We start from the raw sequence: 25775 nt of genomic DNA, 5'->3' as shown, positions 1-25775 counted from the left end.
GCATCAAGGTTTAGAAACTATGCACTAGACTACTGGTCCAATAATCACTAAAGCGGGTGTGATCACAGAGGTAGGAGAAGAAGCTGGAAGGGGACCTAGGGGTCACCTTCAGTTTGTTTCAACAATCACACACAGCAACAATGTACGTATCCAGGATGGCTCCACTATTATTACGGTAAATGACGTGAAAATAAGTCTCTTTAGACACAATTTATAATCCAATACCTGCTACTGGCTGGTATCATGATGCTTTGTTGTGACATCAGGCTTACCTGCACTGGGAAAATGTCAAAAGGAGTTCAAGACACCCCGTGAGTAGCAATGAGAGGAAGGGGAGAAAGCATCTGTCATCAGCAGTAGCCGAGAAGTGTGGTCATCAAAGAAGTCTGGTTGTGCTGTGCCTCGGAAGGAGGTGGTATGGGAAGACAGTAAAGAAATGGAAAGGCAGGTTGTTGAAATCTGGCTTATTGGTTTGCCAAAGGATGACCAATCCTCCTCGTCTGTCCAGGACTGAGGGGTCCCCGTGTTCAAACTGAGATGGCCCTGGGCAAACATGGACGAGCTGTCCACCCTACTTACTTGTAAAGGTTGGCAGAATATAGAAGTAACCATTGCAAGCCAAGTGTGACTACTCAGAAAACAGACTGAAGGAGTTTAAGAAGCTAATGGAAATCCATGGTGAAAACCATCTTCTGAATATGAAGGAGCAGAATTTGCAAGGAGAAGAGCCTTGGTGGATGGCATAGCAAATGTCCTGACCTCAAGTGAGGACAGAGCTCACCTTCCCTGCCAGCTGCTGGTTGTGTTGGTAACCTGGCTCTTGGCTAAGTGTGTCTTTGGGAACTGCTCTCAGCCAGAGAGAGTTGCCTTTCCCAAGGTAATGCCAGCACCACACCCTCAAAGTAACCATGGATGGGTCCCAAAGGTGTACCTTCCTTGCTTCAAAGTAAGACAACTCTGAGGGTCATACGAGCTCCAGAGCTCCCTCCAACAGCAGCTGAGATCTTTGTTGCAAGGGCATGACAACCCAACTTCTCCCTCTGCCTCCTCCTCCTTATAAGTGTAGATCCTAAGAACTCCCACCACCACCACCACCAAAACCCTCCTTGTCCCAGAATCTATTTCCTGAGACTGAACATAAGACAAGAGCTGATGAGAGCTTTAATCTTGAATACATGTACAATGCAGTGAAACAGCCCCATCATCTTCCCACTAAGCTATAATCCTAAGCAAACCCTCCAAAAACAATGGGACAGAGGTCTTCAAGCTCAGTTTGATGGTTTGTCAATGCTTCAGTCAAAGGCAAGATAGAGCAGTCATTGATTAGAAAAACCCACAGTCAAGATGATTGTAATGTGAACTCAATTTACGGATTCATCATGCTAAGAAGAAGACTTTCCAGGGACATCTTCTGAGTAATCCAAGAACCAGCATACCAATAACAAACAAGCTGGGTGAGGAGTAAAGTCTGAAATAGTAGAGTTTCTGGTGTTCCCACTCACATACTTCTTGTGAATGTATTGCTTTACACCCTTATTTGCTCTTTAACGTGAAATCTATGCTATGGCCTTTTGACTGAGGAATTTTGCATTCTAGGAAGAGCAAATAAACATTTTCTTCAACTGTATGTTTGCTACACTAATAAGCACAAGGATAACAGAGGTGTTAATGATCATGGACTTCTGAATAAGAGTGAAAAAAAAAAAATCCCATGGAACAAGGTTTGGCAAAGAAGGACCTGTGGGCCAAACACAGCCCACTGCATATTTTTATAAATAAGGTGTTACTGGAACAGAGTCACATCTATCCCATTATGTACTGTTGATGGCTACCTTTCCACTACTATCACATATGATCCTCAAAGCCAACAATATTGACCATGTAGCCCCCTGTGGAACATGTTTGCCAACCCCTGACCTAGATATGGTGAAAATGTGACCTGTTGATTGTTGGTCTCAAGAATCAGAGATGATGGTGGTTTGACAAGACAGATGACAATGAAAGACGTCTTTTAGAGGCTTGCCTTTCACACCACCATTCATCTCTGGAGAATCTTGTCCCCCAGCCATGATCATATGGCTAACTACTACATAATGACAGCCCTACTCTTCTTGAAAGGTAATTAAGCATCCAGAGATCATGAACATACATTACAGGGATACACACAGGTATAGACTGCCATATGCCTAAGATGTTATATAGAAACCTAATGATAACCACAAATCAAAAACCAGAAAAAGATGTGCAAAAAAAAATAAAGAACAAGGAACCTAAATATATTACCAAAGAAAGCCAGCAAGTTCTGAGAGAAAACAAGAGAAGAAAGGAACAAAAAAGAACTACAAAAACAACTATAAAATAAGCAAAAAAAAATGGCAATTAGTACATACCTATCAATAATTACTTTGAATGTAAATGGACTAACTGCTCCAATCAAAAGACACAGGGTGATGGACGGAATGGACAAAAAAGCAAGACCCATCTGTATGCTGCCTACAAGAGACTCATTTCAGACCTAAGGAGACATGCAAATTGAACGTGAAGGGATGGAAAAGCATTTATCACGCAAATAGCAGTGAAAAAGAGAGCTAGGGTAGCAGTATTTACACCAGACAAAATGCACTTTAAAACAAAGACTGTAACAAGAGACAAAGAAAGACACTGTATAATTGTAAAGCAACAATCCAACAAAAGGATATAATAATTCTAAATATTTACGCACCCAACATGGGAGAATCCAAATATATCAAGCAGCGAATAACAAATATAAAAGAAGTAATAGTAATACAATTAGGTAACAGTAATACAATAAGAATACAGTAAGAACTTCAATACACCACTTACATCAGTGGATAGATCATCCTAATTGGAAATCAATACGGAAGGAGTGGCTTTGAATGATGCACTGAACCAGATAGATCTAACAGATATATTCAGAACATTTTATCCTAAAACAGCAGAATTCACGTTCTTTTCAAGTGCACACAGAACAGCCTCCAGAACAGATCACATATCAGGCCACAAGAAAAGTCTCGACAAATTCATCAAAATAAACTGTATGACATCAAAATAAAAAGCTTCTGCTCAGCAAAGGAAACCATCAAAATAAATTTAAAAAGACAACTTCTTGAAAGGGAGAAGATATTTACAAATGATACATCTAATAAGCAGTATCCAAAATATATAAAAAAACCTATACAATTCAACACACAAATAATCCAACTTTAAAAAATGGGTGGGAGACGTGAACAGGCACTTTTCCAAACAGATGGTCAACAGACACATAGAAAGAGGCTCAACATCACTCATCATCAGGGAAATGCTCATCAAAACCCAATGAGATATGACCTCACACGTGTTAGAATGGCTAAAGTAAAAAACACAACAAATAAAAAGTGTTGGCATGGATGTGGAGAAAAAGGAACTCTCGTGTACTGTTGGTGGGGATGCAAACTGGTGCAGCCACTGTGGAAAACAGGATGGAGGTTCCTCAAAAAATTAAAAATAGAATTGCCATATGATTCAGTAATTCCACTACTGGGTATTTACCCCAAGAACACAGAAACACTAATTTGAAAAGATACATGCACCCCAGTGTTTATTGTAACATTACTTACAACAGCCAAATTATAGAAACAACCCAAGTATCCATTGGGAGATGAATGGATAAAGAAGGTGTGGTATGTACGTGTGTGTGTGTGTGTGTGTGTGTGTGTGTGCATGCGTGCACGCAAGCATGTGTGCCTGCATGCCTATAGTGGAATGAGAAACAGAGCCTTAACTCTAGAGAACAAACTGATGGTCACCAGAGGGGAGGTAGTTGGGGGGATAAGTGATACAGGTGATGGTGATGAAGAAGTTCACCTGTTGTGATAAGCACTGGGTGTCTTATGGAAGCACTGAATCACTAGATTGTACACCTGAAACTAATATAACACTGTAGGTTAACTGTATTGGAATTATTAAAAAAACAAAAACAAAAACAGAAGAAAAAGAAAAAAAAATAGATGGGTGTCCCCAGTTCTCCCTCCTAGAGCCCAGGGAGTCAGGGGAAGGGAAGGGACGCCGGAAGTCACCCAGAACTTACCTATTATACCTGTAGGCAGTAACATGTCTCATGGCCTCATTTCTACCTATTTCTCAAACCAGCATCCACCAATCTACCCCAGGAAGCCCATACAATCCACAGGCATTCATTATTGTTTAAACCACTTTCCTATCCAACAACCCACCCATTTCTCCAGGTGGTGTTTTTGAAAAGACAATCTCCACTGGTAACAGGTAAAAGGACCTGAGAGGTCAAAGGTTAAGATTAATGCTGGAATCCATTTTGGAGTCAAGTCAGGTACACTGGTCCAAAAGCTATCCTGGATGCCTGGATGGAGTTACCCCATGATGAGGAACAGCCATCCCATGGTGGGGCCAGAGAGGGACACCTGGTACTGGGCACTGGGGAGGCACATGATCAATGCTGGCCAACACCTACTGTATGCACATGTGTGCTAGTGTTACCTGGCTTCCTTTTAATTAGCTCCTGAAGGTTTCAGGTGCCCACTGTGGGATGCACTGTTGAGTATCTGCCTCATGAAAGGCAGGGTCAAACAGTCATCAACTTTACGGCTGGATAGATAAAGCCAATATGGCAAAATGTTGACAACTATTGAGTCTATGATCATTTGTACATCCTTCCTTTCAATTATGAAGGATAATTTGTAACTGAAAGGAAGGATATACCAATGCTCATTCTTTCATGTGAGATATAAATGGGGAAAATTTTGTAATCCACAGTTGAGTAGATCCTTAAAAAACAGAATCAAGGTATAACAAAATTAATTGTTTCTTAGGAGGCCATGTCTCTGGCATTAACTCCTAGGACAGACTTCATCCCAGCCATGACAGCAAGGTTGCTGACATTGCTGCTGGCTTGGAAGCCCACTGGTAACTCTATACACCTGACACACCATGATGTTGGTGTGAGGTCGTGTTCTGCTGGGTGTCTGGTGACAGTGGTCAGCTGTGTGGCCTTGGCCAATGGGCCACAGGTTAGCGACCTGCGTGAGGGCACATCAGCAGGTCTTTGCAGATTCCCGTCCTTTATCAGGCCACACTGTTCAACTGCTCATGTCAACACCTCCTAGACAGTTACCTTCCCAGATGGCTCCCTAAAACAGTGTCTGTCATTCTTCATGCTCACTTTTTCTTGGCCTGACCTCGCCCTATTCAAGGGCATTTTCATGAGGACAGTGTCAACAAACAGGGTTCTGTTTTACCCCAGGGACCCAACAGTTGGCAGACTAGTCTCTATAATCTTAAGACTCTATGCCAAATGTGATACTATATTGAATTAATATACACAGGACTTTGAACACATAAATGGCTACACACCATGGAGTAGAGTCCCTTATTCTTTGGTTGGTAAACACACTCGCCCTGCTGACTCAAACGGGAAGGGTTTCGTTGGTGGACATTAAATATTCCCTTCTCTACAGGCATGGGTGAGTCAGGACATCGACAATCATGCCATCCATGAAAAACACCAGTTTTGGGCTTTGCTCACTGGTACTGAGCTGATAAGTGGTGTCTGACTTATGAGGACAGTTTGTCAACGTTCGAGTGTGGGTTCTAAGAAGTGATTTAGAGGCAGATTCATAATTACTCGCTTTCGGTGTAAAATTATCAATCTTGGGTGCCTGGGGGGAATTTATGGCACATGCCAGCTCTCTCAGGTGAAGACTTTTATAAATTACTTAATACTTGATTCGCATCCCCACCCCCCAAAAGTACAGTACCATTCATTAAATTCACATCTGGATTTACAGCCTGATGTAAACTCAGGACAGGGGATCTTGGATTTTATCCTGGGCGCTTTGGAGGACATGGGTGTCGTGGCTCAACCCCCAGGCACTGAGTCTGCAGAATTAGTCACGTTGGGAGTTGAAATCTAAGGACCTGGTTGGAGCCCGTGAAGGGTGGGTGTCCTGCTCAATGTTGCAGGTGGCACGGCTCAAATACAGCACAACCCCACGTGTCTGTTATTCACCCAGAACCACCTGCCTCATCCTAAGGACCCATGGAGCCTTGGCCAGTCATGACAGCAGAGGGTGACTCATCTCTGCTACATTATGCTGGTTAAGAAGCGATTTGACCAGTAGGAACATTGACTTTTCTTGCTTCATCCCCCACTGGGTTTAGAAACCTAGATTCTGGGTCGGAACGCCAGTGCCATCCACGGAGATCCAGTGAATAGGGAGAAAAGCAGAGGTCAATGGCTAGAATGAGCCAGCTCTTGAGAAGTTTGTCAGGAAAGGAAAGGAAAAGAAAGGGCAAAGTTTTGACAGAAGAGAATATGATCACAGGCAATAGCAGTGAGGGGAAAACCAACAGCTTCAGAAGCCCCAGCGAGGTGATGCCCCAGCCAGGTGATGCCGCAGCCAGGTGATGCCCCAGCCAGGTGGTGTCCCAGCCGCACCTGCCGGGAGCATGCAGATTAGGAGAGGTGGCAAGAGCTGAAACTCCCTTCTTTGGGCCTCCAACAAAACCCCCCCCCTCAAATTAAGCGCCATTAAAAATCATTAAACACCAAAAGACAAATTACTGAACAGAGCTAGTTCCTTTTAGCACTGAAGCTCTAGTAGCAAAAACAAAACAAAAGTAATGCCCAATTATGATCAACATTCTCATTTGAAAGGGTTTGCATTGATAGAATGGATCTGCTTCCAGTAAACCTTTGTCTCTCTTTGCAAGCACACATGTCCCTGAATTGGCTCAAGAACACTGACCTGAGAAAAACGTCTCTATTGTATAAGATCAATGCAGGAGGAGAAGGCAGGAGAAGTGAACGTTCACACCACTTGTCAGTGGACACACAGTTATTACTCATATAATAATCTCATTTTAGCAAGCAATGGCAGTTATAAATGAACTCCTGAAAAAACACATAAATAGCTAAGTGACAGGCCCACAAAAACTGTTCAAGGTCTATTTTTCTTTTCTTTTTTTTTTAAGATTTTATTTATTTATTCGACAGAGATAGAGACAGCCAGCGAGAGAGGGAACACAAGCAGGGGGAGTGGGAGAGGAAGAAGCAGGCTCCCAATGGAGGAGCCTGATGTGGGGCTCGATCCCATAACGCCGGGATCACGCCCTGAGCCGAAGGCAGACGCTCAACCGCTGTGCCATCCGGGCGCCCCTATTTTCATTTTTTTTAAGATTTATTTATTTGAGAGAAAGAGAGAGCATGCGTGAGTGCACACCTGTTGGGGGGCAGAGGGACAGAGAGACCCTCAGGCAGGCTCCCGGCTGGGCACCAAGGAGCCTGATACAGGGCTCGGTCTCACAACCCTGAGATCATGACCTGAGCCAAAATCAAGAGTCAGATGCTTAACTGACTGAGCCACCCAGGTGCCCCAAGGTCTATTTTTACAAGCTACATCAATGGAACCCAACGATGGCCACATCTTAATCCCCACAAACTGATGAATATGTCACCTTACATGGCAAAAGGGACTTTGAGATGGGGAGATGGTCCTGGATGATCCCAGTCCAATGTCATCATAGGATGTCTTTATAAGAGGGATGTGGGTGGGGCAGAGTCAGAGAAGGGAACATAAGGAGGGAAGGAACAGGCCGGAGGAAATGAAGAAGGGGCTTCGAGCTAGGAATGCGGGAGGCCTCTGGAAGCTGGAAAAGACAGAGAATGTGCCAACACCTTGATTTTAGGATTTTAGGATTTCTGACCTAAACATGGCAAATGTCCAGCTTCCAACAGGTCTGAGGCAGTGGGCGTGCTGTTCTGTCCAAGGGCATGGAAAATCAATCAAGGTAGACCTCAGAACCGGAGCACCAAAGGAGTAATTTGATCAGTGCGTTTGGCGTTTTGATCTTCCTGACTTTCTATGGAGAAGGGAAGCCATTCACTTGGTTATTCTCACAGTCCTCCCCGACCTCGCATACATTCCCTTTCAACGTCTGGGTTCGAGGCTTTGCTGCTTCAATTCCTTACACTTCCCTCCCTCTGCTGGACCCTCTATGGTTTTGTGACTGTAATAGCAGACATTCATGTTAGAGTTCTTCCTGATGCATGAGTCATTCCTGTTTCAGAGTCCCCGGCCAGGAGAGAACATCTATATTTTTCTCTAATTGACTCTAAGCCCCAGGGCACATGCTGACCGAAGTATGTTGGTCATTTACAATTACAGATTTTAAAAGAGAATGGTCACTTCTTCCCGAGGATAGCATCACTTGCCCTTCACCAACCAATTCTTCCTTGTTTATCACAGCCAATTTCAGAGCCATATTTTACCTGCAGGATGAAGTTTCCAGAAAGAAAAGAGTTTACCAGATATTAAGCTTTTAGCTGGGCAAGACTCCCAGCAGATGACCACTGACTGAGGTCCCAGATCACTAATAGATCAGGCCTGTCTGCCAATTTTGTGATATGTAGGTAAGAACTCATTATTCATCGTCCAGATCAGGCCTGGTGGTCTATTGTCTATTCCCTAATCACATCATTTTGGACTTTTATTCTTGAAAATCCCTACCCAAATAATCCCCCAGCATGCTTCCATGTCCGGATTTAAAGTCTTGGGTTTTATTTACAATGGTGCAATATGCCTATACACAGTGCATTTTCCCCACCCTTACTATCAACTGTGTGTTTTGAAAAAGTCACGCATCTGTTCAGTTGATAGCTGTCGGAGATGTGCAAGTCATGGCGGTCTCACTGACAGGTGAGTTGGCTTGCTTAAGGGAAAATCAGTCTGAAGGGCCTGAACATAAGAAAGAAAGCCAGAGGCATCTCCTTGGAAAATAACCAGATAAGAGGAGTTGGAGAAACCAGGACCGATGGCAGAAGAGGGGTTACGTGATTTCACGTGAAGGCAGATGAAATGCAAGCATTCCAAGCAGGGTCACGGAGATTGTACACAGCACGCAGAGCTTTCCTTTTCTCGTGCCTGAGAGACTGAGTTCTGGGTGTCTGTCCGACAATGATTATAGGGTCATGACGTAGAGTGATGTAACTGGATGACTTTCAGCATCCCGAGGGCAATATTCCTGTGCCGTGGGTTCAAAGACATTGGAGGAAAGCTAGAAAAAGGTGCTTTGCGAACACCTGCTCAGGCAGGGGACCGTATTGGGGATGGGGAAGTGGGCATGAAGGGTTTCTCTGGGGTGATGATTATGGTCTGAAACCGACTTAGGGAGCTCACACAACTTGGTAACCTGATACAAACCACCGAATCGTGCAAGTGGGTGAATTAAATGACATGTAAAATGTGCCTCCACACTGTAAACATGCATTCCACCAACTACTTAAAGAAAAACAGGAAGACAAGAGTGCATTTGTTAAAACAAATATATTCATTGAGACTAGAGTTCGTCCTCATGGGCCCCTGTGAAAGGCATAAGAGGTTGGATCTTGTGTGATTCTTACTCTCTTTCTGCTAAGTGTGAATTTTCTCCCGATGCGTTTGGAGGCCTCCAGTGTTGCGTCTCACACTGCTTTAGGGAACCTACTCTTGCACTGAGGATTTGGTGGACATTGCTTCTCTAACTAGCTTTGCCTGCCTCTTACAACAGATGCTTCCACATACACTGTCTCATTTGGTCTTCACGGAGGGCAAGTGAACGTGCAAACGCTCTGCCCCGTGCGCCTGCAAGCTGGGCAGGCAGCTTCCTAAGACACCAGGAGGAGAGGAAGCAGCTGGGATTTGCCTCCATTTGGAAAGAGCTTCATGGGGGTCTCTTGCAGGCAGCACAGCCAGGAAAGAGAACCAACACGGTTGAGAGAAGCCAGGGTCTTAATACAGAAGTCACTAAGGTGAGGACAAAAACAGAAAAAGAAAGAGCCTGACCCACCAAGTGAAAGGTAGGAGCAGAAAGGAAGCAATGGCCCAGGCAAGGGGGTCAGGCCCATATTCAGCATACAAGTACCACTCGTGGGAAGCATTCTAGATTCTGAGCACACGTGGACGGCAGGGGCACGGCGTCTTAAAGGTACTATAGACTTCCACGGAGCAGGCACGATACTGTTCATCGCCCTTCTTTTAAACACGGGCACCTCATGCTCTCACAGTTCACGGATACCCCAAAGTCACAATCCTTAGGAAGATATCCAAAGAAAGAACAATATCTTCAAGATGATTTCCTGGTAATGGCAGAAGTTTTTTAATCGAAGCATAGTTTTATTAACCAAAAGGCTGCCAGGAGTGCCAATCCTTCCCAAATTTATGTAAATTCAATTTTTCCTATATCGCACATGGAAAATGGACAGGTGGCCCTATTTCTAAACATGCTTTTTATGAATGCAGCAATGACCCGGCAGCTTTGGTTTTCAACCACACTGAGAGAAATTCCATTCCAGAATCTCTGCTCTTGTAACATGCCAGGAAAAAGCAGCAGTGCATACACTTGCTGGAAACGAGACGTGTTTCCTGCGTGAGATGATGACGGATGTGAGAATATAATAAAGTATGTCCCACAGGGAAAACTGTCTTGGGAAAGGATTCCTGCATGAGGAGGCTACAGGTCTAAGAACTGCAAAACTCCAGCACGAGGGGAATACAGCACCTAGAACTCATGGCTTTTTACCCCACGATTCTTTAGTCTTTTAACTTTAATTTTTTAATTTTCTTTTTTTTTTCTCTTTTAAAAAATTTTTCTTCTTTCCTTTTTCAACCATCATCTTACCAATTTCTTTTTTAAAGTCTTTTTAAATTTTCATCTTTACAGTTACATTCTATCCTCTCAATGTATTTCATTTTACTTCTGTATATGTAAGTTTTTCTTCCTTTAGAATTTTGAGATGTAGTTTCCTCTAACAAACTGACCAAAATACACTCAGCAGATAGTGTATGGCTCTGTTCTGTTCACCCGTCTGTCTATATTCCTTCCTTTTTGTTGTTGTTGTTGTTTTCTTTCTCTTTTGTTTTTTCTTGCTTCTTATTTTCCATTTTTACAGTTACATTTTATCTTTTCATTGTATTTAATTTTATTTTTCTACATTTACAAGTTTTTCTTTATTTACAATTTGGGGATCTAGTTTTCTAAAAAACAGGCCAAAATACACACAGAAACCAGTACATTGCTCTATTCTCCTCACCTGTCTGATTATATTCTCGCTCTTACCCCCTTCCCCCCAGTTTTGGGTCTCTTCTGATTTGTTCAGTGTATATTTCTCTGGGGTCATTGTTGCCCTTCTAGTATTTTGTTCTCTCATTCATCTATTCTTCTCTGGACAGAATGACAAGATGGAAAAACTCACATCAAAAAAGAGAACAAGAGGTAGGACTGACTGCTGGGGACCTAATCAATATGGATATAAGTAAGACGTCGGAACCAGAGATCAGAATGACAATTATAAAGATACTAGCTGGTCTTGAAAAGAGTATAGAAGACACTAGAGAATCCTTTTCCGGAGAAATAAAAGAACTAAAATCTAACCAAGTCGAAATAAAAAAGGCTATTAATGAGATGCAATAAAAAATGGAGGTTCTAACTGCTAGGATAAATGAGGCTGAAGAGAGAATTAGTGACATAGAAGACAAAATGAGGGAGAATAAAGAAGCTGAGAAAAAGAGAGTTAAACAACTACTGGATCACAAGGGGAGAATTCCAGAGAGAAGTGATACCACAGAGTGAAACAATATTAGAATAATTGAGATCCCAGAAGAAGAGGAAAGAGAGAGGGGAGTTTATTGGAGCAAATTATAAGGGAAAACTTTCTTAATCTGCGGAAAGAAACAAGAATCCAGAAGGCACAGAGAACCCCCTTCAAAATCAATAAAAATAGGTCAACACCCTGACATCTAATAGTGAAACTTGCAAATCTCAGAGACAAAGAGAAAATCCTGAAAGCAGCTCAGGACAAGAGGTCTATAACCTACAAGGGTAGAAACATTAGATCAGTAGCAGACCTATCTACAGAGACCTGGCAGGCCAGAAAGGACTGGCATGATATATTCAGGGTGATAAGTGAGAAAAATATGTAGCCAAGAATACTTTATCCAGCTAGAATTTCATTCAAAATAGAAGGGGTGATAAAAATCTTCCAGGACAAACAGAAACTAAAAGTATTTGTGATCACCAAACCAGCCTTACAAGAAATATTGAAAAGGGTTCTCTAAGCAAAGAGAGAGCCCCAAAGTAACATAGACCAGAAAGGAACAGAGACCACATACAGTAACAGTCACTTTACAGGTAATACAATAGCACTAAATTCATATCTTTCAATAGTTACCGTGAATGTAAATGGGCTAAATGCCCCAATCAAAGGACACAGGATATGAGATTGGATTAAAAAAGCAAGATCCATTCGATATGCTGTCTGCAAGAGACTCATGTTAGACCCAAAGACACCTCCAGATTGAAAGTGAGAGAGTGGAAAACCATTTATCATGCTAATGGACATCAAAAGAAAGCTGAGGTAACAATGCTTATATCAGACAAATTAGATTTTAAGCCAAAGACTGTAATAAGAGATGAAGAAGGACACTGTATCATAATTAAAAGGTCTATCCAAAAAGAAGATCTAACAATTGTAAATATTTATGCCCCTAACATAGGAGTAGCCAATTATATAAGCCAATTAACAGCAAAATCAAAGAAATACATCAATAATAATACAATAATAGTAGACTTTAACACCCCATTCACTGCAATGGACAGATCATCTATGCAGAAGATCAACAAGGAAATAAGGGCTTTGAATCACACACTAGACCAGATGGACTTCACAGATATATTCAGAACATTCCATCCCAAAGCAGCAGAACACACATTCTTCTTGAGTGCACATGGAACATTCTCCAAAAGAGATCACATACCGTCACAAATCAGGTCTCAACTGGTACCAAAAGATTGGGATCATTCCCTGCATATTTTCGGGCCACAATGCTTTGAAACTGGAACTCAATCCCAAGAGGAAATTTGGAAAGAACTCAAATACATGGAGGCTAAAGAGCATTCTACTAAAGAATGATTGGGTCAACCAGGAAATTAAAGAAGAATTTTAAAAATTCATGGAACAAATGAAAATGAAAACACAACTGTATGAAATCTTTGGGATGCAGCAAAGGCGGTCCTAAGAGGAAGTATACAGCACTACAAACCTTTCTCAAGAAACAGGAAAGGTCTCAAATACACAAGCTAACCTTACACCTAAAGGAGTTGGAGAAAGAATAGCAAATAAAGCCTAAGCCAGCAGGAGAAGAGAAATAATAAAGATTACAGCAGAAATCAATGAAAGAGAAACCAAAAGAATAGCAGAATGAATCAACAAAACTAGGAGCTGATTCTTTGAAAGAATTAATAGGATTGATAAACCCCTGGAGAGACTTATCAAAAAGAAAAAAGGAAGGACCCAAATAAATAAAATCATGAATGAAAGGGGAGAGATCACAACCAACACTGAAGAAATACAAACAACTGTAAGAACATATTATGAGCAACTATTGCCAACAAATTAGACAATCTCGAAGAAACGGATGCATTCCTAGAGATGTATAAGCTATCAAAACCGAATCAGGAAGAAACAGAAAACCTAAATAGACCCATAAGCAGCAAAGAAATTGAAGCAGTAACCAAAAATCTCCCAAAAAACAGAGTCCAGGGCCAGATGGCTTCCCAGGGGAATTCTACCAACCATTTATTTTTTTTTACGATTTTATTTATTTATTTGATAGAGAGAGAGCAAGTACAAGTGGGGGGGGGGAGCAGCAGAGGGAGAGGGAGAAGCAGGTTCCCTGCTGAGCAGGAAGCCAGATGTGGGGCTCAATCCCAGGACCCTGGGATCATGACCTGAGCCGAAGGCAGATGCTTTACTGACTGAGGCACCCAGGTGGCCCTTTACCAAACATTTAAAGAAGAATTAATACCTATTCTTCTGAAGCTGATTCAAAAAATCTAAACTCTTTTTATGAGGTCAGCATTACCTTGATCCCAAAACCAAAGACCCCACCAAAAAGGAGAATTACAGACCAGTATCCCTGATGAACATGGATGCCAAAGTTCTCACCAAGATACTAGCCAATAGGATCCAACAGTACGTTAAAAGGATTATTCACCACAACTAAGTGGGATTTATTCCTGGGCTGCAAGGTTGGTAGAACATCCACAAATCAATCATTGTGATACACCAGATTAACAAAAGAAAGGACAAGAACCATATGATTCTCTCAATAGTTGCAGAAAAAGCATTTGACAAAGTACAGCATCTTTTCTTGACTAAAACTTCAGGTACATACCTCAATATCATAAAAGCCATCTATGAAAAGCCCACAGTGAATATCATTCTCAATGGGGAAAAACTGAGAGCTTTTCCCCTAAGGTCAGGAACACAGCAGGGATGTCCACTCTCCCCACTGCTATTCAACATAGTACTAGAAGTCCTAGCCTCAGCAATCAGACAACAAAAAGAAATGAAAGGCATCCTAATTGGCAAAGAAGAAGTCAAACTCTCACTCTTTGCAGATGACATGATACTCTATGTGAAAAACCCAAAAGACTTCACCCCAAAATTGCTAGAACTCATATAGCAATTCAGCAATGTGGCAGGTTATAAAATCAATGCACAGAAATCAGTTGCATTTCTTTTTTTTTTTTTTTTTTAAAGATTTTATTTATTTATTTGACAGAGAGAGACAGCCAGCGAGAGAAGGAACACAAGCAGGGGGAGTGGAAGAGGAAGAAGCAGGCTCCCAGCGGAGGAGCCTGACGTGGGACTCGATCCCGGAGCGCCGGGATCACGCCCTGAGCCGAAGGCAGACGCCCAACGACTGTGCTACCCAGGCGCCCCATCAGTTGCATTTCTATACACCAACAATGAGACAGAAGAAAGAAATTAAGGAGCCGATTACATTTACAATTGACCCAAAACCATAAGATACCTAGGAGTAAATTTAACCAAAGAGGCAAAGGATCTGTACTCAGAAAACTATAGAATACTCATGAAAGGAATTGAGGAAGACACCGAGAAATGGAAAAACGTTCCATGCTCATGGGATGGAAGAACAAATATTATTAAAATGTCGATGCTAGCTAGAGCAATGTACACATTCAGTGCAACCCCTAACAAAATGTGATCAACTTTTTTTCACAGAACTGGAACCAATAATCCTAAAATTTGTATGGAACCAGAAAAAACCCCGAATAGCCAAACTATGGAAAGAGCCCAGATGTCCGTCAACAGATGAGTGGATAAAGAAGATGTGGTTCATATATACAACGGAATATTATGCAGCCATCAAAAGAATGAAATCTTGCCATTTGCAACGTCATGGATGGAATTAAAGGATATTATGCTGAGCGAAATAAGTCAATCAAAGAAAGGCAATTATCATATGATCTCACTGATATGCAGAATTTAAAATACAAGGCAGGGGATCACAGGGAAAGAGAGGAAAAAATGAAACATGACGAAACCAGAGAGGGAAACAAACCATAAGAGACTCTTAACTCTAGGAAACAAACTGAGGGTTGCTGGAGGGGAAGGGGGGCGGGGGATGGGGTGGCTGGGTGATGGACATTGGGGAGGGTATGTATTGTGGTGAGTGCTTAGTGTTGTTAAGACTGATGAATCACAGACCTGTACCCCTGAAACAAATAATACAGCATATGTTAATTAATTGAATTTAGACAAACAATAAATTTTAAACATTTTAAAAAGAAAAAAATAAAGTCAGGAAATCCTAATTCTATGAATATAGTAACTAACAGTTGTCAGCATTGCAAAGTGATTACTGGATAACCTGTTGGTAGAAAAGTATAAAAAGGCCACGCAAAGTGATTCCAAATATCGTTACCATGTACTTATCAGAGATCCAAATGACATTCCCCTCCCCACCTTAGGTCACCGCTTGAACCAAGTCGAAATACTTATACTCCGAGTATAATTTCATACACAAGTTTCATTCGGTCGAAAAGATGCAAATGTAAAATGCATAGCGTAAACGAAAATCATAGGACTAGTGTTTCCACTAGAAAATTTTGCATGGCAGGTGTGATCGAAGGCAGCTGGGAATGCAGGGAATTTCTGTACTTCTTTGCAGAAGGCCCCCTGGAGTCACCAGTATTGATCCCTGCAATGGATCCAATCGGACATATAATTGGGTATATTCCCACATATATTCTGCGTACCGCACTGTACCATGAGATGTTTCATGGCCTAATTAATGGCTGGGCAGTGGCCAGGAGCTCTATTTGCTGAGGATAATTTGTGATTAGTCATTCAGCTACTTCTATGCTATTATGTCTAATAAAATCCCCAATCTCATAATTTGTCAGCTGGATGCAATTGTATTGAGGGCGAGGGAACGGGCATCAGAAGGGAGACGTAAATGAGTACAGTAAACCCAAACCTAACGGCCCCTCATCGAAGGGGAGCTTAAATATTCGTAAGGCGATGGTACACTGGCTCTGTCCTCTGGACTTCACACCCTCTGGTTCTGTCCCCAGACCAAGGCAGGGGGGATACATGGCAGGGGAGTGGCAGGAGAGAGAAGTAAAGAAGCCAGGTGCCAAAAGAAAGGCAGGTGACCCAGCTTGGAGAACTGGCAGGTGGGCAATGAGTCCCAGCTGACCCTGTTGGCTCCTGGTTCCATGACCCAGTGCAAGCTCGGATGCAGATTCCACTTACCAACTCACTGTCCTGGAACTCCTGCACCGTCCTCGAAAGGCCAGCCCGCCACAGGACCGGGAATGGCCCCTACGGATTTTCAAGTCTGGGAAGGGAGCTACCCAAAGGTGGTGCCCACCCGCGGCCACACCAGCATGGGTCTGGATGGCCCCCCTGAACCTCTGGGCCTGCCCGAGGTTGTCACAGCCCTTCATGAGCTCAGAAGCATGACATCCTGCCCATTGGTGTCGGTTTCTGGGACTCCCCGTTCCATTCACGATACCTTGGCGACTGCCCGTCCTGATAAGGTGCAGGGCAGACAGAAACAAGTCCTAGCAGTGCTCCTAATATATGCCGGGGGTTTGCCAATTGCTCTTTCACAGCTGAACGCATGCTTCCTCCACACAAGTTCGGACAGGAGATATCGTAATTCTGCCTCTCAGGGCTTCTCAGCCCAACAGACGAAATTCTCTAAGGGAAGGACCTCAACAACGAACAGCTATGCAAAGTTGCAGTGGAAGCCGGCAAAGGGGTTGCTCAAAGAGTTACACAGACCCACCATAGGACCCGGAGATTCTGTGTCTGAGTAGACACCCAGAGGGACTGAAAGCAGGGCCAGAAATGAGAATCCGTACACTGTGCAGAGCCAAAAGCTGGAAACCACCCAACTGTCTGTCCACAGATCAACAGAGAGACAAAATGCAATCTATCCGTAAAACAGAATGTGATTCAGACGTAAAATACAACAAAACAGCGAAACGCACTACAGCACAGATGAACCTTGAACACCCGTGCTCGGTGACAGAAGCCAGTCACAAAAGGTCACGCAGCAGGTGATTCTGTTTCTGAGGAATGTCTAAAATCAACAAATGCACCGAGACAGAATCCACCTTTGTGGTCACCAAGGGGCAATGGGAGGGGAGAGGGAGGTTTTGGGGAATGAGTTACAAAGTTTTAAAACTAGACTTGGTTGAATGCACGAAATGCCCCCAAGTTCCACTCTTTGCGTGGTTAATTGTATATGTGAATTTCACCCCTAACAAAAAAAGCATTAAAGATGTATTGAAGCTGAAACTGATTTAAAAGAAAAAACATACCCATCCCGCCTTCTGCTATCAATTCTCATTGCACAAATTTACATCCTCAAATTGAGACGTACACAAGGGCCAAACCCCTAGTGTGAGCGGAGGCAGGGCTCTAGGCTACAACTGGTGGGGAAGGGGGACCCCTTTCCCCCCTCCCTGGCAGAGGGACATGAGCCTGAGTTCCAGGGGACATTCAGGGCAAGGACAGATGGAGGGGAGACACCGCAGGTGTTCGCATAACAATTCCCATCAGTGAGAGAGCCCTTCCCCACCAGCTGTAGCATGGGGGTCCCCTGCATGAAGGGAGAGGCAGGGGGAGTCCAGGGAGACCTCACCAAGCCTGCCTGGCGGGAAGGGCACTTTCTGACTGCTGCACCTTTCCAGAGGGGTCCCCAGACATGTTCCTGAGCGAGAGGAGGACAGTGCTATGATGAGCAAGGACAGATTCTGGCCCTATACTGTGAAATATTCCATGAGGTACTGGGTCCCCCATTCCTTCATTATTAGGAAATGAAAATAAATGACGTTAACACAAACTTATGACCACCAGTACTGACAATCCTGGCACACACGTCATTTTCTCCAAATGTGTGCTGGTAACTAGGTCCATTTGGTTCCTGGCACATACGTTTTCTACATCCTATTTAGACTCCCAGCTCTGCCCACAAGAAGGCACCTGCTTCGGACAGAATTCTAAGACAGCCTCGCGGCTTTCAGCCCCTGGTACTCACACCTTTGTGTGATCCTCTTCTCTCCAGAGTGAGGGGACCCGTGATGTGTTTCTAACCAACAGGATATGGCAAAAGCGAAAGGATGCTGTCTGTGTGATTGAGGTCCCTGGTCAGCTGACTCTGTGCTAACCAAAAGGGACTTTATTGTGGGTGGGCCTGGCCTAATCAGGTGAGTTCCTGAAAACAGATTCCAAACAGAAGAGACATTTTCCTGCAGGCCTTGATGAAACAGTCATGGCGTGAAATGCCTACAGGGAGGGACCGTCCCTGGAAACTAAGGGCCTCCGTCCAACAATCACAAGGAACTCGACTGGCCAACACCTTGAATGAGCTTCTTGGAAGGAGAGCCCAAGCTCCAGAGGACAATGCAACCCCAGCCAACACTTTGGTGCAGCCTTGTAAGACCCTGACCAGAGGCCCCAGGTAAGCCATGTCCACACACTCGACCTGTAGGTTCTGCGAGATAATCGGTGGGCGGTACTCTGAGCCACGACATTTGTGGGAATCTGCTATGCGGCAACGGAAAATAACTAGGACAGTATCCACTTCCATATATACACAAGACACTGATAACACCACAGACTTTAACCACGATGCGAAACAAACTGTTTTGATACAGAGGTCGGCCTCCGTCGGCAGCCAGAAACGGCAGCTACGGCTCCTATCAATCAGCCTTACAAAGACCAGTCCTAGATCCCACAGCTTTTCCTCTGATCCTGCGACCTTCCCGCACATACAACTAGAAAATCCCTTTGTATCCATAAAACAGAATAGAATTCTGCCGTAAAGTGGAATGAAATTGTGCGACCTGTTACAATATGCATGAACCTCGAAGCTACGATGTGGCGGGGAAGAAGGCCGTCACAAGAGGCATCACAGTGCATGGCTCTATTTACAGGAAATGTCCTTGAGGAGCAAATATACAGACGCCTGTGGTCACCAAGGCCTGAGGGCAGGGGGCTGGGGGGCTGGGGGAATGATTTAGAAAGTTTGAGGATTAGAACGAACTAAATGCCTCTGTACACTTTACAATTGTTATCCATATGCTATGTGAATTTCACCCTGATTTAAAAACAGAAACTTTAAAGAGAGCTACCAAAGCTGAGGTTTATGTATCAGTGAGGTGGCAGTGAGTTTGTCACTTCCAACCTAAGACCTCCTGAGTCATGCACCCAGCTCTAGACACCTGCCACTATTACCTCTTAGATTAAGGAACTTGTCACTTGGACTCACTGGCAACGAGAAGGTGCCGGAATCCACTTCATGGGGCTGACTATCGTGAGTCGGCCTCGTGACATGTGAATTATTTGGTACGGCCCAGAATGCCCATGAAGAGGATGGCTTTCGACACCCCTCCGGATGAGTGACACAGGTGCTGTGTGATCGTACGGTGGGGCAGAAAAGCTCCTGACGCTGATGCATCAGCACCAGGGTGGCTCAATCAGTTAAGCGTCTGCCTTCAGCTCAGGTCACGATCCCAAGGTCGTGGGATCAAGCCCTGTGTCAGACTCCTTGCTCAGCGGGGAACCCACTTCTCCCTCTCCCTCAGGCTCTCCTTCCAGCTTCTGCTCTCTGTCACTCACTCTCGTTCTCTCTCAAATAAAAACTTAAAAAAAAAAAAAAGAAAGAAAAGAACGTGGGTCTGCTTTTCCCCACCCGTAAAATAGGGCTCATCACCCCGTACAGCATCAGCTAAACCAGCGGTTGTCACCTGGGGGTGATTATGCCTTCCAAGGGACAGTGGGCAAAGTCTGGAGACATTTGGGGTTGTTGCAATTGAGAGGGTACTAATGGCATCTCTTGGACAATATCCAAGGATGGAGCTGAACACCCCACAATGTGCAAAACTCACCCATAACAAAGAATAATGCAAGCCTGCATATCAACAGGGCTCAGCCTGAGAAAGCGTGTTCATGCACCCGTGCTCGCCAAACGGCACCAAATGCTTCATAACCAAAGTGGACTCGGTGTTTGTGCTTAATGCAATCAGACATCTGGCCTTTCCAAAGTCAAGATGTGCTGCTGACCATCCCAGCCGTTACATCCCAGGCGGGGCCATCGTGACTCCCAGCAGATTTGAGTAAGGGGTCTTTGCCTCTTAGGTGCATGGGCTGGGGAGGAGCGGTCAGAAGCTGCTTCTCACCGGGTGTGGCGACCAAAAGATACCGAACTTCTGCCCCACTTTTCTGGCTGAATGTAGGTTTCTGACTAGTCCCACCTTATCGCAAAGCCTGCAGAGTTTGCAAAAGTCACGAGGTTTGAAGCAGTGGAAGGTAGTTCTGAAGGGATTACGGCATAGTTTGATAGCCTAAACGGAAAAAAAATCACAAGGTGCAACGATCCTCTGATGGTTCAAAGTCACAACAGGCTCCAAACGAACCCTCCCCTGCTTACAATTACAATCCCAGCTCCGCAGTCTCAAAACGCAAACTTTTGGGGCCAAGTGTGTTTCAGAATTCAATTTTGGGGGGGGGGATTTTAAAAGGTAATTTAAAAAATCAAAATAAATTTATTAAAAGTATGCAGAGGCTGCTGCAAAACTGAGCTGCTCCCAGAATAGTTTTTTTTTTTTTTTTTTTTTTTTAGATTATTTATTTATTTATTTATTTGACAGAGAGAGAGAGAGAGAGACAGCCAGCAAGAGAGGGAACAGGAGCAGGGGGAATGGGAGAGGAAGAAGCAGGCTCCTAGCGGAGGAGTCTGACGTGGGGCTCGATCCCAGGATTCCGGGATCACGCCCTGAGCCGAAGGCAGACGCTTAATGACTGTGCCCCCCAGGAGCCCCCCCCCCCAGGATAGTTTCTGACACTCCTAATGGGCAGTGTTGTTTTCTACAGAACTGCACTCATCGTATTACACCTCTTAACAATTCCGAGAAACAAATACTTGTAAGTTCCTGAGGCGGTGGGTGTGAAGGAAACTTACTATGGTGATCACTTCGCAATATGTATCCAATCATCACGATATGTATCAAACCATCCCGTCAGCTATTCCAAACTCACGAGACACTGCATGTCAATTATAACTCAGTACAATTTTGGCACATTTGTACATCTGTATTCCAGTTTTACTGCATGTCAAATACGGATTCCAGTTTTGCTGAGATATAATTGACATGTCATGCATTAAGTTCGAGGAGCTCAACGTAATGATTTGATATATGTACATACTGTCTAGTTTCTTGGTTTTTCTTGGTATGTAACACATAGTGTTACACGTGGTGATTTTCTTGGTATGTAAAACATAGTGTTACACATGGTGATTTTCTTGGTATGTAACACATAGACACACATACACGGAAAAACACAATGGCAGATCCGTCACGCGCTCTGTAACGCACCCTGGAACAAAATTCTGGACAGGCATCTGCACTCACTCATAGGAATAGTTCTGCAGCAAAACATAATGAGTATCTTCATTCCGTGGGATGAATAAACACTGTTTAAGTTTACATCGGTTTACGTTCATCGGTGCAGAACGGCCAAAAACAAGCTACCCAAAAAACTTGCTTTGCAATCCTTTTGTTTTCTTTGTTCTTGTTGATTATGGACAAAGGGCTGTAGATCCGTAATGCAGAAGGGAGCACTTGGAAAGGAGTCTTGGGGCACCTGGGAGGCTCAGTCAGTGAAGCATCTGCCTTCAGCTCAGGGTCCTGGGATCAAGCCCCTTATCGGGCTCCCTGCTCAGCGGGGAGTGTGCTTCTCCCTCTGCCTCTCCCCCCAACTCATGCTCGCGCTCTCTCTTTCCCTCTCTTTCAAATAAATAAATAAAATCTTAAAAAAAAAAAGGAAAGGAGTCAAGACACCAGGCAGTGGGGAAGCCCGTCCATGCTCAAAAGGATGCTAGCCAAGTCACCTCAACTTGTGTAAGCCCACACTTCCCTTGTGACAGATAGGGGACACAGGAAACCTGTGTCTGATAGTGACTCAGGTCAGACCAGCTGGGACAACCTCCAACATCACGGAGCTTCCTGGAACCCTGGCAAACAGCTGAGAGGAGGTGACGAGGCTTATCTCCACGCCTCCACTCAGCAAGTCTCTTCACTGGGGGCGGCTTTTCCTGCCCAGGAAACACTTGGAATGTCTGGAAACAGTTCTGTACCGGGGGTGGTGGTGCGCTGTGGCATCTCCTGGGTACAGTCCCAACATCCTAGAAACGCAGGTCAGTCCCTATAGCAATGAGCCTTCCAGAGCGAAAACTAAGAAACGCCGGGGCAGACAAATCACTTGGAACCGAGGACACCCCAGTCCTGTGCCCATCAATGGACGAGGCCTCCCCCAGTCCCGGAACTGCTCAGAGGAACCCCGGGCCCCCTCCCTCTCACCTCTGTGGTTTCTATCAGAGTGGAAAGTCAAAGGCACTACAGTGAATTTGCCCCATGTGAGTCTCTGCCCTGTACTTCCTCCTTTTAATGAGCACTTAATTATTATTGACATTGCGACCTGCACTATTTACAAGCAGTGTTTGTGTTCCCATTTGGACAACTCTGGAGGTAAGACTGGACTTCTGTTTCATCACTGTAAAATCTTTCATTACCTGAATCCCAAGGGTGCTAGGTAAGGGCTGGTTGACTCGGCGACCACGTTTTACAGGGTTAATTTCCAAACAAGGTAGGAATTTCAATGAGGAGAGGACAAGATACACACAAAACAACAGACATGGAGAGTGGCCTGGAGAACAGGCCTCCGGATTTTCACCCACAAACTTTTCATGTTTACTTTAATCAGCCCTTCAAGGGACGCCTGACATTTACTGCTCAGTTGTGGTTTTTTTTTTTCTTTTTTAAGATTTTATTTATTTGACAGAGAGAGAGACAGGCAGCGAGACAGGGAACACAAGCAGGGGAGTGGGAGAGGAAGAAGCAGGCTCCCAGCAGAGGAGCCTGATGTGGGGCTCGATTCCAGGACTCCAGGATCACGCCCTGAGCCGAAGGCAGACGCGCTCAACGACTGAGCCACCGAGGCCCCCTGTAGAGCTCAGTTTTAAATGCAAATACAAGGAAGCCCTTGTAAATTTTTCCCCCCAAGCACTGAAAGCTTTTACATTTCTGGATCATGATGTCATCAGTTGTTAGGCTATAATCTCATTATAAATGAAAATGGGGCAATTTCTTGGTGGGTAAATATTAACGTTACTGTAGACACCAATTCATACGGATAATCTGTCAGGTACGATCGTGGGATTGTCGAGACAGAGAGTGCCTGTCCTAAATGACCATAAAGTGGAATCGTCTAAAAGTTTCACCATTTTAGGTGACATCATCTCCAAAGACAATTCGTTTTATCACCCCTCCCATTCAATCCTCAAGGCTTAGCTCAGAGGATGGAATCCATGCATACCTGAAAAAGGTCGAGGGGTGCCTGGCTCGCACAGTGGGTTCAAGGTCTGATGCTTGATTTCGGCTTAGGTCATGGGATCGAGCCCTGCCTCAGGCTGGGCGCTCAGAGCCTCTCCCTCTGCCCCTCCGCCTTCTCTCTCTCTCTCTCTCTCTCTCTCTCTCAGATAAATAAGTAAATCTAAAAAGAAAAATGCTGATACCCAGAGAAGCAGCAGGCAAGCCCTCGACATCATAATTAACTTAGACAGTAGCATGGAGGGTTTATCTGGAAGGGATTATACACATGCCTTACCACCTCTCTTTGCAAAAAAATTAAAAAAAAAAAATCATACATTTGGCTGGCTCACGATTGCTAGATTACATAGGGCATGCATTACAAAGGTCACGCCCTCCCCCATGCTTCTCTCCTGTAAGCAATTTACATTTTCAGAATAAAGAGTGGTCAATTTCTGAGCTGCGTAACATTCCTTGCTTAACCCTGATCCTTTGTAAAGACAGTCTACACGGCCCAACACAATTTCCGACAGTGGAGTAATGAACACCGCAGCCTAGAGCAAAACCAACGCTGCGTGTTAAGCCACATAGCTACCAACTGGGATCACTTGTGTTCTGCTTTAAGGGGTTCATGACAGATTTTGTATCCACACGCTTAAAATAAGTATTTCAAAAAATATATGTTTTTTAAAGGTTTTACTTATTTGACGAGAGAGAGAGCGAGCGGGTGCAGCAGAGGGAGACGGAGAAGCAGGTTCCCCACCGAGCCGGGAGTCTGACGTGGGGCTGGAACCCATGACCCTGGGATCACGACCGGAGCCCAAGGTAGCTGCTTAACCGACTGAGCCAACCAGGCACCCCAAATATTTCAAAAAAAAATTTTAAAAAGCTTAAGAAAAGAGACCTGCCATGAATTCTGTGTCAAATTTACTCTTTAGGAAAGCAATGAGTCATAAGCTTAGGATAATACCAATGTTTGCTGGCATAGGCTTGATGGCACATACACCTTATTCACATTCATTCTAACTTGGAAGCACTGGTTCTAATATTTTGATACATAAAGCTAATTCAATTTCTCCTCTGAGTAAGCTACAGCACAAAGTCCACCTCTTTATTTGCCCATTTCCTCTTGGGTTTCTTGCCTCTGGGCTCTCCATTATTCTTTGTATCCACCGTGTGTTTTCAAACTACCACTTTAATCCAGAAAGAAGAAAAAAGAAAAGAAAAGAAAACAAGAGAAAAGAAAACAAAAGAAAAGAAAAAAGGAAAGAAAAGAAAGTATTTGGCAATCGCTTTCCTCTCCCGAAAAGACCTCCCTGTTTCAGGGCAAAGGAACAAATGAAAACAGATGAATTCTTGCAGGCAGTTCCACAGGTTTTTAAAAAATGTCACACAACAGGTAAGAAGGTACACGCTTTCATTATTCCCCCTGAGGATCCCCGAAAATGCTATCTCCCGTAGCTAAGACTTAGCTCGACAGCTTCTTTAATTAACTCTCCCCCTGTTTTAAGTATCCCAGAAAGGGGCAGAAAAAGAAACTTTAAGATTTCGTCTGAAGCAGCAACGTTAGACTATTTCCCCGGTAGCTGTTTGCCAGACGTCACGTATCTCAATATCTCAGCAGCAGAGAAACCACGACAAAAAATGAATCCAACTCACCAGTTCCTACGAGGCGCTCGCTAGGGGACTCAGACACGATACCCTTCCTCCAAAGATCTCACAGAGCTTTTCAAGGAACCATGCTGGACGGCACCCAGCCCAAAGCTCCCGGGGTGTGAATAACAATGAGACAGCCTGGCCAGCTTCCACTGACCCTCCTCGAACATAGAGTCATCACGGGGTGATGGGCGAATCCATCATAAAAAAGTTATTTAACTGCTTCTATGTGTCCTCTTGGTCCTTCCTCACACCCTGCATGGTTTACGTCTCAATCAGAGGGCAACTGCACTTCCTGCACAGAACACGCTAATTGCAAGTTAGCTATCAGCTCATTCAAGACGTGTATCAGTTTCAAA

At 44.1% G+C, this 25775-nt stretch overlaps 1 protein-coding gene across 1 annotated transcript in view; it reads right to left on the bottom strand.

Annotated features, from left to right (window-relative positions):
* The window catches only part of LOC130543292 (steryl-sulfatase-like), a 156258-nt gene extending 130483 nt beyond the window's left edge, over positions 1–25775 (bottom strand). The window contains 1 exon segment of the mRNA XM_057309954.1: positions 25420–25775. The gene's annotated coding sequence lies outside the window, so the exon portion shown is untranslated.

Source organism: Ursus arctos, chromosome X (assembly GCF_023065955.2).
Source record: "Ursus arctos isolate Adak ecotype North America chromosome X, UrsArc2.0, whole genome shotgun sequence".
Lineage (NCBI taxonomy): Eukaryota > Metazoa > Chordata > Mammalia > Carnivora > Ursidae > Ursus > Ursus arctos.
This window is presented reverse-complemented; position numbering and strand designations above follow the sequence as displayed.